General features: G+C 48.2%; 1 pseudogene; it reads right to left on the bottom strand.

Annotated features, from left to right (window-relative positions):
- Window positions 1-4,112: 4,112 nt before the first annotated feature.
- LOC122152427 lies at window positions 4,113-15,174 on the bottom strand (annotated as a pseudogene).
- Between the last annotated feature and the right edge of the window lie 405 nt (window positions 15,175-15,579).

Genomic DNA, 15,579 nt, shown 5'->3' with positions numbered 1-15,579 from the left:
CTTTCAGAAGAACAATAGAGAATACTAATACCAGAACTTTACAGCATGACCCATGTTTTCCTGAAATCCAGAAGAGAAAGTGCATGTTCATAAATTAAAATACCAAATATTTAAACAGAATGTCTCTATTAGTATTGTCTGTCATTTTCCTGAGACTTGTTACATGTTTTTATTTTAAGATACGACTATTTTGAAAACTGCTACATGTATATATATTTATTCTACTATTTCTCTTTCATGATGTGTAGCTTTTTTATTTTTTTAAATTTTGCATTTGCCATTTCGATTAAACTGCAGGATGTTTTTCCTAATGAGATTATTCTTCTTACTTTTCCCTCTTTTTGGAAATAAAAAGTTCTAGCAGGGGCTTTAGGAGGAGAACACCCTTGCTGGCTGCACCCCGTGGAACCCACCGTGGGGAGCTTTAGGCCCAGATGGGAGCCCGTAGAGCCAGCAGGACTTGGCTTCTGTTCTTGAACTTGCTCATCAGGGGAATCTGGAGCTTTGGGATCAAGTAATCAGACTTCATAAAGCTGTAAAATTCTGTATACTGATAAGAGTAATGCTCTTTTAGGAAACCATTAGCTCAGAACAAAACGGGGGCTCTATTTTGTTGAAAGAAGCAGCAGAAGATTTGAACATTTCTTTTAGTGAACAGATACACTATACCTTCAGGTTTTTGTCTACCTCTGTTCCAGTTTTTTCTAAACTTCCCATGTTGGGGTTGGGTGGGGTTTTTTTTTCTATTTTTATGGAAAGCTTTTCTTTTCTTCTCCTCGTTATATGAAAAACTCCTAAATGGAGAGATTGTAGGTTTCACAGTCTCTATTCCCCCAGTTAAGTGGATCTGAAAAATATGCTTTGCCCTCCTTGCCTTTCCATACAGGGTAAGTGTTGCAAATCACACATATAGGGAATAGAAAGGCCATGTGTGGTTTATACAAAGTTACTATTTTTTCTTATAATTCTGGGTTTCTCAGCTTCTTTCAAGAACTCACAGGGAAAAGGTGCGAAGGGAAGATGGGGTTTCCATTACTATATGCCTGCACCTGGATACTGAAGGTAAACTAGGATAAACTGGGACTTTGAAAGCAGCCAACACCCAGTACGTGATGAAATTCTGAGATAGCCTGGCTTAGAGCAATGGGTAGGAAGCTAGTGCAAGGCAAGAAAATTACAAAAATCGGTGTAAACCACGAGATCAATACTGAAAAAACTGCCTTTTGCCTCGGTTTTCTTACCTGGAAAGCAGGCATAGGTGCGGCTCTGCCACTGCCATGGAGCTGGGAGGTACACGGCTCTCGTGCACTGCAAAGGTGTAAAAATTTACACAGTAAAAGTTTGGTTAAACAACCAACGTATGTATTGAATCCTGCTTTTTATTATATTTAATGTGCTAAAAGTAGTAACCTGAAAAAAAATCTGGTTTATTTGTATACTAAAAAAAAAACAGCTGTGAGAAATAAACAGTATCAGAACACCTGAAAAACTACTTTAGATCAAAGCCAAACTGGCTTCATTTCAGCAGCATTAATGCTCTCGGCGCTGAATCCTCTCCCCCGTTTTGAAATGTGCCGTAACGCTTGCACCAATGGGAGATAGGAAGAAACCAACAAAAAATTCATGGAAAATATTTACAATTATTGATGTTTCAATTTAGTCTCCACAAAGCGTAGCTCAGGAGCCTGGTCATCACCGGAGCCTCAAGGCAGAAGGGCCAAGGGCTTTTATCTCTGCAAATATAAAACACGACAACTTGGTATTGTGTAATTTTGGTCAACGCTGTGGAGAAAAGGAACTTGGCTCGGGTGGGCGGTGTGAGGAGCCAGCCCCCGGCACGCAGGCGCCCGACCGGCGCTGCGCCACCGTCTCTGCTGTGGTTCCAGGCACCAGAGCCCAACTCTGGCTGCCTTCACATCGTTTCTGGCAACAAAAAAAATTAAAAAAAAAATGCGTGCGCTCCGTGTCTCCTGAAGTTCTCATCCAAGCTTGAGCTCTCTGCCCAAGGAGGGGGATGGAGGAGGTGCCAAGTGCTTCTCGCCCCTCAGAGGAGCTTCAGCCCTTCCTCCGGCAGCGCCCGATCTCTCAACTGCTGGAGCCTCCACGGCCGAAACCGCCTGCGGCCGTCCGGCAGGGCCGGGGCCAGCGGAGACATGGCAGCGCCCGAGGAGACTCCGTACCTCGCTTCGGTCACAGAGAGAACATCCACCTGCCTTCACTCCGTAAGCAGGATAAAAATAGCAGAGAAGAAGAAAGAACTAGTTGCCAAGCTTTCCGTTCCTGTCTTTTAGTAAAGTCTTTTAGCTTTACTAAAAAGATTTTACCATTGCGCTGGGGTGCACGAGTCAGAAGCAAGACAAGGCTTTTTCAGAAGCCAAAACCCCAATTTCTGCTTCATTTGATTGCTTGGAACAAGGTTACGCATCGTCACATACCAATAGTCGGTGTAAGCCGTACCACCTAGCTTCAATGCCAGAAGCATGCAATTTGCCTTTAACTAATGCAAATTAATGTAAATTGTAGTGGAGGGCTGATTTAAAAAAAAAAAAAAAAATTCTTGGAACAGACGTAATGCAAATGTGTAGCTAAAAATGGCAGAGGCAGGAGCAGTCAAAACAGCAGCTCGGCGCTCGGTGCTCGTGGCGTCAGCCCCGCAGAGCCGCGCGCAGGAGGGCGGCAGCCGAAAGGGCTGTCACAAAGCTCTGGGAAGCTGCTGAATGCTATTTGATTTTTTAAAGTCTTTCAGGGGACAGGGTTTTAAGCAAAGCATTGCTGATTCGTGACTGTGTGTTTGCATAAGTGTAGCTTTAAAAAACAACAACAAAAAATATATATACTATTACTTGATTTGCATTTTTGAGCAATTTAGGAAGTTTCCTGTGCTGCAACTAAAGCTTTTTGCTTCTAGGTATTTACAGACTCACAGATGGGCTTTCCCTCACGCAGGCTGGGGGAAGAACGTACTGTGCTGCAATACTTCTTGTATGGCATTGTAAATTTTAAAAGGGAGAGTCTCAGAATTTGAAGGCAGCAAAGTATTTCTGCAGCTGGGACACTCTCACTTTCCTCACTGTTGCTGGAGAAGCCTGGCGAAACCATGGTCCTACTGAAGTAAAAATTCTGTCAACTTCTTTGAGCCAGGATTCGACCTTCGCGTACCTGAACTGAACAAGATGAAACATTTGAGAGGTTCTCCCGACAGCCCGAGCCCCAGACGTGCTCACACAGTGCGGGGATCAGTAGCGCACCGAATATTTTACTGCCTTAACTGGAGAGTACGTCTGTGGATTAAATGGGTTCGGCTGAGATGACAGATGCTGCACATTTACTGGTAACGTGCTTCAGCTGAATTTTGTACAGCGCCTCTTTGCGTGGTGTTGACACGAGTAACCGAAGACACTGTCACAGCAGTAAAACAGTCTGTAAAAACCACGTTTGGCTCAGTTCAGTTCAACTGAACCCCAGATACCGGCAGTAGTTGAAACCAATGACAGGAGCATTCCTTTCACTGCTTCGTAGTGTGGTAAAATTACCCAGGGGCTCCTCCCACACACCGCTGACGTAGGGCATCGTACGGTTTGTGACCCGGAGCCCGTCCTGCCCCGCGCCCGCCGAGAAACTCCTCGTGCAAGGTGAGCAGCACGCCGGTGCGGCGCAGGCTCCGCAGCGGCGCTCACCACCCTGCCTGCCCGCCTGCAGTAAGCACAAAACACCTTAGCAAGGAACGGCCGCTCGGCGATTAAATTCAATGGGACTGAGACTTACTCAGACTAAATTAATTGGCAAAACCAATCCACCGCGTAACGCACTGCTTCTGAAGCGCCGCGTGGTTTCCAAATGAAGCGTCCATTCGGTGTTGCAAGCTCTTTGCTTCTTTAAGGACTCGTTTCCAGAACTAAATCATTCACAGGGTGTTTCTGGGTTACCGGAGCAAACTAACTGGCATTCCTTCTTACCACGCCAGGCTCCTGCTAACTGCCAAATCAAAGGCACAGATAGGCTCCTCGTAACTTAAAAAAATACCGATGAACCGCAGGTGAACATTTTGTCCACAGTCCATCCACCTGATACAGCTTACTTGGCAATAAGCCAGTCACTCAGATAAGCAAGGAGAAAGTTTGGTCCAAGATCAACGGTTTTTATTATTTCAAACTCAGGCAAATGTATTTCTGAAGAACACAAACACAATTATTTTCACAAGCATATTAAAAATATCTGCCTTGCGTGAAAGGTTATAATACAAAATTCATGCTATTCAGATCCCAATAGCATAACAGCAAATTAAAGACATCTTCAGCTGTCTAGATCACTACACTATAGTGGACAGTAAGTAGAATTTCCTGTTTTTGGGCAAACAACAATCCAGTGGCAGTGAATTTACCACAAAATACAGGCATTGGGAGTACGGCTACACCTAGCTTTGAAACGCCAAAGCAGATCAACTTCAGCCTCTCCTGTTGTCATTAAACTTCTCAGCTATTTTCTGCAACTCCAAATCCATAGCAGCCAGGTTTTCCAGTTCTTTTTCCTGCGAAAACATAAAGAGCATTTTACACATCAAATAAGGTTGGCAAATGTTTTGTTCCATGAAAATGAGAGGCAAAGACCGCTCCTGAGGCAGAGGTCTCCTGCTACTGACTGGTCCCTGGGCGGATTGCTGGGGGCAGGAGCACACACTTTGGAGATTTGTACAATTTCCTGCTTTCAACCCAATTAGGGCTGGGGAAAGTAAATGCTGCGAGCGGGCCCTAATTACAGTTTGGTCTTTTTTAGCTTCAAAGCACCGTTTAGGTAGCAGTGACCTCCCGCTGCCGCGCGCAGTCACTTCTGCCCAAGGTGAAGGAGACCCTGAGAGGCTACAACCCTACGATCACAGCGGTCCTGGCTCACACACACAGCGAGCAGTGTGCAGCGAGAACACCACCTCCACCTTAGCAGATGCTGGAGGAGGGGGGAAAAAAAGTTATGCAGCCAATTCTTGTTTATTATGATGACTTCCTAACGGCGTTTAACCTCTCTATAAATTAGCATTAAGCCTCCGCTGCTCCCAGCCCAGCTCGGTGCAACAGCTACAGTGACATACGTAAGGAGCAACCAGCTGCCTCGTCCAGACTCCGTTTTCCCGGACACGGAAGCAGAACAGGATGTCCACCAAGAAAAGGATTCACGTAGGTGGAAACTACAAGCACGAATCAGGCTTACAAATGCAAGCCAGGTTCTACTCTACAGTTACGGCTGGTAACGGCCAGCTGAATTTCACTCAAATGTCCAACTTAATTTTCAACCGTACGTTTGAAACAACCTGACCGACCAAGTGGTGCTTGCTAATTGCCTCTCCACTCCTGCTGCGAGGCACGTCTTTGTGTTATTAGTCTGTAAGACCCTAGAGGAGAGGTAGGGCCCAAAGAGGAAGAAAATCTCCTTTCTCTTCCCATCCTGCAGCAGACAGAAGCTAACGAGGACGCACGTTGTCTTTACTTTACAAGGTACCACTGAATTCATTCAAAGGAAGCAGATTTTTAAAAATGCTAAAGATCTGGCTCTCTGTGTGAATCTTGTGTTTTTCCACGCAGAGTTTACCGGCTGCCCTGGGACTGGATTTAGAAATGTAGGTGTAAAGTCAGCTTCCCCCAGCTTTTCAGAGAAACACCTGTACACATACCTCCTCTTCTGTCAGTGGCCTCTGGCTCAGGCTCCTTCTGTCATTCCTGATTATGTGACGTTTTTTCATGTCTTCTCCAGAATTGTACAACTCTGGGAATTCGGCCGATTTCTTCCTGTAATTCAGGAGTTGTGCGAGCTGATCCATCTTGTTGTATTGCCTCTTCATATCGTATCTGTTCATTTTGCCAACATTCCTCTTCTCGGTGTGTCCACGGTTCAGAACACTTAGGATTTGCTTTTTCTCCCACCAGTCGTAGTCATCATATTCAGGGAAAAGGCTCTTCTCATTCAGGGTAGGCCTGCCTTCCTCCTTGCCCTCCGGAACCTGCCCTCCTGTGCTCTCCCTCTTCTCAACGTGCCGGCTTTTCCACCACAGCAGTGGGTAGAAAGGGCTGTAGGATGCCGTGGTTCTCTTCTCATTCTCTGCAGCAAGATGGCTTCCGTACTCTTCCCTCTCTGCATATCTTCCCTCCTCCATATTTTCATCTTCCATCTGATCACTGCTCTGAGGCTTCGTTTCCGCCTCCTCCTCCTCCTCCTCCTCGCTGTTGCCAGGGTAGCGCTGCTGCTCTGCACTGTCCTCAGTGCTGTCGTGCCTTCTGGCCTGCCCTTTGCGCTCTCGAGCGTGCGCTTTCTGTGACCCTTCATTGTCACTGTCCCACGAGTGGTATCTCCCTCCAGCACGATGCTGCTTCTCCTTGCTGCCACCGCTGGGATACCTGTCCAGCTCTTCCTCACTTCCACCTCCAAGATACGTCCTTCCCTCAGAATGGCGTCTCCTCTCATCACGCCATTTTCGTTACTTTCCTCGCTGTGGCGATGCCTCCTGTTTTCTTCTTCACTGCCCTCCTCGCTCTGCTGCCCCTGCCCCTGTACTCCTCGCTTCCCTGGTCTGTGTGCCTCTTGTCCTCCGCCTCTTCAGACCCATGCCCCTCATCGTAACCGTCCTCTCACGCTGCTGCTCAGACCCTTCGAGATGTTTCTGACGGTGGCTCCTTTCGTCCCAGAGATGGGCCTCCTCCCTGTTTGACTCCTCAGTCAGCTCCTCTTCCTCACCACCACGGCCCCTCTTCTCTTCGGAGGAGTCACCCATCCTGTGCTTCCCATGAGAACGTTTGGGTTTGTAGGGTTGCTCTTCCTCTTCTGTTTCTTCACCCTCCTCAGATTCTTCACGCTCTCGCTGGTGGGAGAAGTCACGTTCCTTAGACTCGCGGTGGTTTTTTCACGTCTTTCTTCCTCTGCCTCTCCCTCTTCACCCTCACGAATCCTTTTGTAAGGGCTCTGTATTCCCTCCTCTGAGTGCCAGTGGCCCGTGGGGTGCTGATCATTCCCATCAGGGGATTCCTCTGTGCTCGTGCCCCCAGAGTGGGACTTCTTGTTGAGAGCAGCATGCTCCACCTCTTCATCGTGACGCTTGCTCTCTTTGCTTTCTTCTTCACTGTGGTAGCTCTTCTCCTCTCTTCCAATTTCCTGATACTGTTTCTTTTCTTCTGTATGAAGTCTCTCTTCTTGAATAGCTGTGTGGTGTCCATCCTCCTCTTCCTTGCTTCTTCCTTCCCCCTGAGTAAGTTTCTCCTCATCACTTCCTCTCATGTACTTTTTAGATTTCTCTTCTGCCTGACTCTGTTCTTTCTCCGCACTCCCAGTATGATGTTTTTCGATCTCTGCTGGCTCTTTCAAATGCCTCACTTCAAGTTGTTTGCTTTCACTTCTCTGTCTGTCATTTCTACCACCTACAATAACAAGCAGCATAATGAAATAATCCAACTCTCCACTGAAGTGTTATTTCAGTTTAAATAGACACCCGGCTTCCCCAGAGTAGCAAGAAGATCTGGACAGGATTAATTTTAAAATCAGTCATTTTCTAATATTTTTTAAGCTTGCCTGGAAAAGCACTAACTAATTTTAATTTAATTAGGCATTTTAAAAGTTACACTGAAACTTCCGGAATAATTTTTCCTCTTTGTCTTTCTTCTTTGTGACCACATTGTTAGCATTCAATTAAATTAACTCTCATTCCCATTAAAAATCAATGGGATCTGGAGTTGTGTTCGGTTCTTTCAATGTCGGCTTTACCCATCATATATGCTTATTCATAAAGAAGAAAACCATTTATTTCAAGCTATTTGAAAATATCTAGGGCTCTTACTGAATTTTGAATGCTCTAAACTGACTGAAAAAAAAAGAGAAAGAAATCTGTTACTTTACAATAGTTATGTTTAATCAAATCATGCTCCTTCTGCTATTTCCAAATGTTAAATGCAAGTCTGACTGACCACATCAGTAACAGTATATTTCTGTGAAGATATTTCTGCTTCACTTTTGTCTGAGTAACACCAGAAATAGATCACAAATCATAAAAGTTTTCAGACAATAGCTGCACAGATTTAAAATAGCTCATTATTTCTGAAAAGCTTCTTATTGTCTGATATTCTTGGAGGAGATCTGTCTAATGGCAAAAATACGGTCCTTAACGTCCCCTTCCAGTGTTCTTTCATTTTTCAAAACGTGGCAAATATTGTTAGTTTCAGAAAAAAAAACTCGTGTGTCACGAACAAAGCATGAAGAGTGATGGCATTCGGCATCTCCTATAAATTCGGGGCTGAGTTAGGTACAAATACATGTATTCCCAAAGACCCAAACCCACCCCCATCTGATGACCGTACCAGGGCCATGCGTTATTCCCTCCATAACAAGCAGGAGACAGACGGGTTTCATTGCCTCTTGCTGGCAGGTAAGTTCAAGAGCCTTTTTATTGTTCTGTAATCAAATAAACATCCCGGGCGGAAGAAAGATGGGCGTTCTGCAGTTTGGCACAGCGTCAAGCCGAACCACGCTTCCCTAGCCAGTCATCAAGCCAGCCAGCAGGCGTGCGCCCCGACGTCGAGGCAGCTGAGCACCGCGCTGTGGGAATGAGCTCAGCTCCAAGGGGAGCGTTCAGCACGCGTAGCCAGACCTCTGGAATCGGGACCGCAAACTCAAATCACTTCTGGGCTGGCTTCCCTCTCCTGAGCTGGGCAGGGATTCAGCTGCCACCAAGCACGGGAGCCTTGCCGATTTCAGCGGCAGTTATCCGAAGCCAGTTCCTGCCCTCCGGGGCGCATTCAGCATGTGGGCCAAACCTGCTCGCATTTCCTGACCTCTCAGGCTACCTAAAGACTTTGTCTACTTCTCGCAGGCTCGCTGGGTGGGTTAAGTGGAAGAGCCACGTATGTCAGCCGAGAATCCTGACAGTTACCAGGGCAGGCTGTTTGCTCTTCGAGCAAGACAGATGAAACAGAAGGAAGTCAGAATTCTGAAATTCGGAGGCACCGGTTTCGCACGGACTGAAAAAACAGTTCACCAGCTGGAATGCAAATGAGAACCCATCTACCAAAACCCTTTCACAAGTTCAGATAATGCTGTACTTACTCTTCTTCAGGATTTCTTTGCATTCGGGATTAATTGGTGGTGCATTCGGCTTAGATAGTGCATTGGACAGAACTTCCACTATGCACCGTGTTACCTAGAAGAAAAAAAATAGGAGAAAAAAATGCTCATGGCAAAATGGAAATCCTACTTCTGATCCAGTTAGTGAAGAAAGCTAGTTTAGAATCAATATTCAGGCTAATATTTACAAGTTTTGAGTAATCCCCAGTTCCACCACAACTTTCTGTGCATTTGGGCAACAAGTGCTTTGGTCCTCGCTCCCATACCTGTAAGAAGAGGACAGTCATTAGCTCTTTTTATCTCCCCTTTGTTTGCATAGGTAACAGTCTCCTTTTGTACATTTTAAAATATTAAATGCCCTATTCAGTACAAAGGAGAGTCAAACGTGTGGTAACAGCACCCTACAGAAAAAACAACCAGCACAACACACGTTCAAAAGATGAGGATCATCCTGTAGGATCTGTCTAAATGAGGATGCTACAAAGGTGTTACCAGAAGTATTGCCTGGTTTGCCAATAAACCAAACCTGCCTTTATATCCTCTGCTAAACAACATGCTCCACATTTTTTCATGCGTGTGTGCTGTAGGCTCTGCCTCTTTTAGCACTTCACATTCAACTGGATCGTCTTCTGGAAGCAGAGGAAATGGATTGATTTGGGAAAGTCACGCAACCTCCTCTAATCCTAAGTGCTACCAAAGTAGCTCTTCTGTACAAATTCATGCAGAATGATGGTCAAGAGTTGAAGTTGTTGGTTGTGAGCAAGCACTCAGATCATCAGGAGTACAATCTGGGAGGCCGGATGGGAGGAGACAATAAAACAACAAAGTATAGCTGCTTGTCTATTGACTGTTTTTTAGTTACTACTAGGTGTTTACTAATCGAAATGATCACACTCTCAACCAGTGGAGAGGACCTGCTGTCAGGTTACAGGTGCTGAGAGCAGCTAATGGCATTTATTTAATCAAACAAGGTAAAGAATCTCTTTCCAAAGCAGGAGATGGGAGGACTGCACTAGAAAGTCCATTACAATAGATTGTAGATATTTAATCTTTCTTCAAAGTGGTCATCTCACTTTTTACAGTCCAATAACATGCACTATCAAATAATATTTCAGATAATTTTTCGGGCAGCTGTACAATGTAGAGTTTCAAAAGTACCACACAAGAAGCCAGTTTTTGATTTTCATCAAATGCACCAAAATGCACGCAGGTATCTTCTGACAGCTAAAGGGACTCTCGAGTTCCACATCACCGATGATCTCTTAAGAGTTTACCCTTAAGAAAAACAAAGTGTTACCCTGACAGTTTAAAGACAAAATATGGAAAGCATGAGACTGATATTTTCTGAAATTTGCTTTGACATACAGCTACTCACCATTTCTTCAAGATGGTCTTTTCTGATGGAAGTGCGCTGACACCTGGAAGAAAAACAAGTTATTACAGACTTATTAATCCTAGCAACGAGCATCACTGACAGGAGTCCTCAATCAAATTGGTCTGGTGAGATTACTCGAGTTTTGGGTTGGCAGTAAAGCGGACACGTTTTGCATTACATCTTTTCTTATTCAGGTTGGAAAAGCAAGGTAAAGTTGCAGCCTAGCGTGAGAGAAGAGGCATGTTAACATTTCTCGCACAAGAAGAATATACACCAAAAAGTAGGAAGCAACGCTTAAATTCCAAGATCGGAGCTTTACTGCAAGTCAGGTCTTCATGCAGTTGTACCTGTTTGGTGGTGAGAGAAGACAAGAAACAAGCAGAGCTTGTTTGCACCCAAAGAACCTTTTGGCTTCTGAAAGGGCTCTGGGCTCCCCCCTCCCCCAACTCCCCAGTAGAAGACCATTCTTCATGGCTTTTAAGCAACTACTGTCTCAACCCTACTGGAGAAATCCTGTCTTGCCTGGATAGGAGGCAGCTCCTGGAGGGAAAGACAAAACCAGAAGGGACAGGAAAACTTCCATTCACCGAGTGGTCCATTATCACCCCAAGAAATAAGCAAAAAAAAAAAAGCAAATCCCAGTGGAAAACACTACTCCGGAACAAAGCGGCACAACCTGTCTCTCTCTGTGTCCTGAGGACACGTTGGGTAATTAACACCTCCTTGCACCAGTTCTGCTGTACCTGGTCCAAGGTAAACGAGTCCTGTGTCCAGCTCTGTGGCCCCCAACATCGGAAGGACACGGACCTGCTCGAGTGGGGTTGGAGGAGGCCACGAAGATGCTGGGGGGGCTGGAGCAGCTCCCCTGGGAGGCCGGGCTGAGAGAGTTGGGGGGGTTCAGCCTGGAGAAGAGAAGGCTCCGGGTGGACCTGAGAGTGGCCTCCCAGGGCTTAAAAGGGGGACAGGAGAGGTGGGGGGGACTCTGGATCAGGGGGTGGGGATGGGACGAGGGATAATGGCTTTAAACTGAAAGATGGTAAATTTAGATGAGATCTAAGGCAGAAATTCTCCCCTGTGCCGGAGGTGAGGCGCTGGCCCAGGGTGCCCAGAGCAGCTGTGGGTGCCCCCTCCCTGGAAGGGTTCAAGGCCAGGTTGGACGGGCTGGGAGCACCCTGGGCTGGGGGAAGGGGGCCCTGCCCGGGGCAGGGGGGCTGGAACTGGATGAGCTTTAAGGTCCCTTCCAACCCAAACCATTCTGTGATTCGCTTTGGGAAATAAGCTGTTGTAAATGAAACCTCCATGCTGCTTTACTTCACCATCACTGCTGCAGTATGTCTCCAGCTGGTTAATGAGCTTGGCTGCTGCGCGTTATTAATAAACCATGGCAATTCTCATCCACCTTGAGATTTGCAGAAGTGAAGTTAAGCAAGGCTGCCCGCCACACCCAAGTACACAGAAGCAAGACTTACCGCATGGTACGAAATCACAGTACACAGATGTACAGCTCTGAAGTTCTTACACAAGTCGGGATAATCTTAAATACACCTATCACCCTCTCTGCAATACTGCTTGGTTGGGACAGTGAGAGACCTTCTGTAGCAGATGAACACAAAGCAGATGATGGAGATGAAAGGGGTCGGTTGCCTATAGTGTCAGGAAAACTAACACTGCCCCAAGGAAGTTTCCTGCAGAGCAGACAGGAGCATGTCACCTTGCACTACTGAAAGCAGCAAAACCTTGCTTCTTTTCTGAGTGCGCAGGGGAAGCTGACATCTCCTGGAGCACTGACTCTGTGTGTAATAACTGAACACAGTACAATAATAACTCTCTTGGTATTTCTACTGTCCTTTATTTTTGCTCCCCCAAACACGTGTAGGAATGTGCTCCTCCAGCCCCCGCCTCTTCTCTGCGTATACAACTGCGAGCAGAGAAGGGAACCCACATGAGGATAGCACAGAAGGGATTCCCCTAAAATAGCACTACAGCCCTACCCCATCACTTCCCCAGAACGCCAGGTGGTGTGCGGAGGAGATGGTGCTATACAGAGCCAACCCTCTCCCCCATCTTTTGCGTTCAATGCTGACTGAGCCAGGCTTTAGGTTACTTTATTTACTAACCTAATATGCAAGTAACTACCACACCGCACAGAGCTGACGCCGCTGCAGCCTAACCTGCCTGCATCCTCCATCTGAGCACAGAGGGTAAGGACAGATGTACACATGGGGACAGAGGCTGGCAGCAAAGTCCCTTCTACTAAAAAAAATGTGTTATCCACTAAAGGACACTTTCCCAACCCCACGGCGGGGGGGGGGGGTGGGGGGGTGGAGATGCTGCTCTTACGGCAAGAGCTGCTCACAGTCACCACCTACATGTAAGCAGAGGGGATGACCCACTTCATTGCCTCTTCTTGACAAGGCTCCTCTGGTCCTCCAGCCCATGAGAAATGATGACACGCACAAGGGCAAACATCTGATTTTATTCTTTTAGTGATGCTGCCACGACAGATCTCCTGTGAGTTACACCCAGCTGATAAAGCACAGAACAGACACATTTCAGAGCATCTTTTGATATTAGAGATGCCAACTTTGGGCCACCTCTTGAGCACTATGTCAGGGCTGCAGGAATATAAAGTCAGGTTGTACTCACTGCCTTGGCCCCTCTCATTCTAAAGCTTCTGTCTTTCCAAACTGATTTACAGATAGATTAATGACCATTAAGCAAGTGCTTGGTTAATGAAAAGCTGACATGCACAAAAAAGGAAGCATTAGGCTATCATAACAATGTCAGATGAAGCAAATGGTATTAGACACCTGTCATATTAACCTGCCTGGAGAAACAAGTATCCAATCCATCACAGAGCCTGAAAAAATATATTGAGGCAGCAGCTCTGCCAGAGCTCAGATAGGAAGCCCATGGGGAGGCAGCACGCCCCACGCTACACCGGTGCTGGCCACGCCAGCCCATGCCAGGTGGCAAGAGCCCCCTCGGGGCCACCTGCCAGCTGGGAACAGCTGGCCAACACCTCTGCCTTCCTCTCTACATGCGCGCAGGAGGGGTGAAGCCATCGCCCCAGCACTGCTGACACAGGCGGGTGGCAGGGCAACCACCCACCAGGCTGGTGGGGACACAGCAGACGGTACAACCGTGGGGTTTCGCAGCAGACACAAGGCAGAGCGCACACTGAGATGGAAACCCTTCCCCTGCCCGTGCAGAAAAATCAGATCACAGACCCATGAAGCAAAGCAGAGGTCTGGGTTGGTTTCCCCTCCCCAAACCAAATCTGCCTAGGCAGTTACGATCAGTTTATTTGGTTTTGCTGAAGTGCTAAGAGCTGATGAAGATCACCAAAAAAAGGATGAGAAATGCAGGACAAATTCACGTGGCTTTTGCTTACATCTCCAAGACTGGGACGGATCCTTTGGTGGGTCCCTGATGAAACCCCCACATGGCTTTGTTTCATTAAAGCCGATGACTCAATGCAGTGCCATTGCTCATCAAAATGCCAGCAAAAACCCTCCCTAGGAAAGATCATGGAAACTGGCACACTGATTTGCAGAAGGAGCACTAGAGAGTTCTTGAAGTTAATGTTTCACTGATTTCCAGCCCCAAACTCCTTAGTTCATAGATTCTGGCTAACATTTGAAAGCAAAATAGCCAAAAAGGACATAAAGAATACCTTACCGATTTGATGGCGTGAACGGGAAAAAATATGTGGTAAAAAATCCCCACGATATCTGTGAAATAAGCCTGGTGAGCTTCTCTGGGCTGGGGTCTCTCCCCCCATCTTCCACCCTCCCCTGTGATTATTATAAAGGCACTTGAAGGTAGTCGACTTCATTATATGAGTTTCTGTACAAGTCCCAGAAGCGTTTCCGTGTGGAGACCTCTAACATACCTAAAGCCAATATAGTCAACCCAGAATGACACCAATTCGTGCAAGAAATGATGTAGCACGCATAAAAAGCTGTAAAGGCAAGCGATCACCTCATCCTAGTGCGTTTAATCCTCATTTCACAGTGTGGTTTTAATATTTAACGCCGCATGCCAAAAAAGATTTTCCGTTACGCTAAAGCCACAGACCTGCTACTTCACAACCACCTCCAAGTATGGAGAACCAGCTGGCAACAAGCTACCAGCACCGCTCGAATAAGATGACACCGAGGAGTCTGTGTGGAAAGAAACCGCTCTGGAGGAGAAAAATAAAATGAGCAGGAGGCGGGTGGCCCCGGCGCAGCGTGAGGGCTGAGGCCGGTACGGCTCCGGGCGGACCCCCCCGCGCCCTTTCCCCAAACCCCGGGCCTTACCTCACCTCCCCTCGCAGGGGCGACCGCGGGGTGACGCGGAGCGGGCTGGGCGTGACGTCACGCACCCGCTGATGGCGTCACCCCTCCGAGAGCGCGCGGGGGGGGGGCGGAAAGGAGGGGGCTCCCACCTCTTTTCAGAGGCAAAACCTCACCCCACTCCCCGCTAAACCGTCCCCCCCCGGGTGGTGGTGGGGGGGGGTTCTACCCGCCTTTCCCTCACGGCGAGGGCGGGCTCCGCCGGACCCGCCGCTGACGGAGCCCGACGGTCCGCGCTCGCGCCCCCGCTCACCTGCCAGGGCGGCGGCGCCCAGGGGGCCGAGCAGCGCCAGCGGCCCCATGCTCGGCTCGGCTCGGCTCGGCTCGGCTCGGCTCGGCTCGGCTCGGCTCGGCTCGGCTCGGCTCGGCTCGCTCGGCTCGGCTCCGCTCGCTCGCTCGCTCCGCTCGGCTCCGCTCCGCTCGGCTCGGCTCGGCTCGCCGCTATTTAAAGGGGGGAGCGGGGGCGGAGACGGGCGGGGGGCCCCTCCGGGAGCCTGCGTCACTCCGAGCCCCCGGGGGCGGTGCCGCCACCGCCCCCCCCCCTCCCCTCCTCCCGCCTCGCCCTCACCCCCGGCAGCCGCGGGACCCCCATCCCGCCACCTCGCCCCCCTCTCCAACCCCTCGGCTCGCCAGCGTGGGGGGACATTTCTCCCCGGCTGGGAAAGCTGAACTCATTTCCCCTTCCTTTGCAACCACCGCATCTCTTCTTCCTCCTCCCCTCCCCGCTTAATATTCCTAATACCCCTTTACAGCCCCCGCTCCGCCGCCCCG

This window comes from Tyto alba, unplaced genomic scaffold (assembly GCF_018691265.1).
Source record: "Tyto alba isolate M040663 unplaced genomic scaffold, T.alba_DEE_v4.0 Super-Scaffold_100000100052, whole genome shotgun sequence".
Taxonomy (NCBI): domain Eukaryota; kingdom Metazoa; phylum Chordata; class Aves; order Strigiformes; family Tytonidae; genus Tyto; species Tyto alba.
This window is presented reverse-complemented; position numbering and strand designations above follow the sequence as displayed.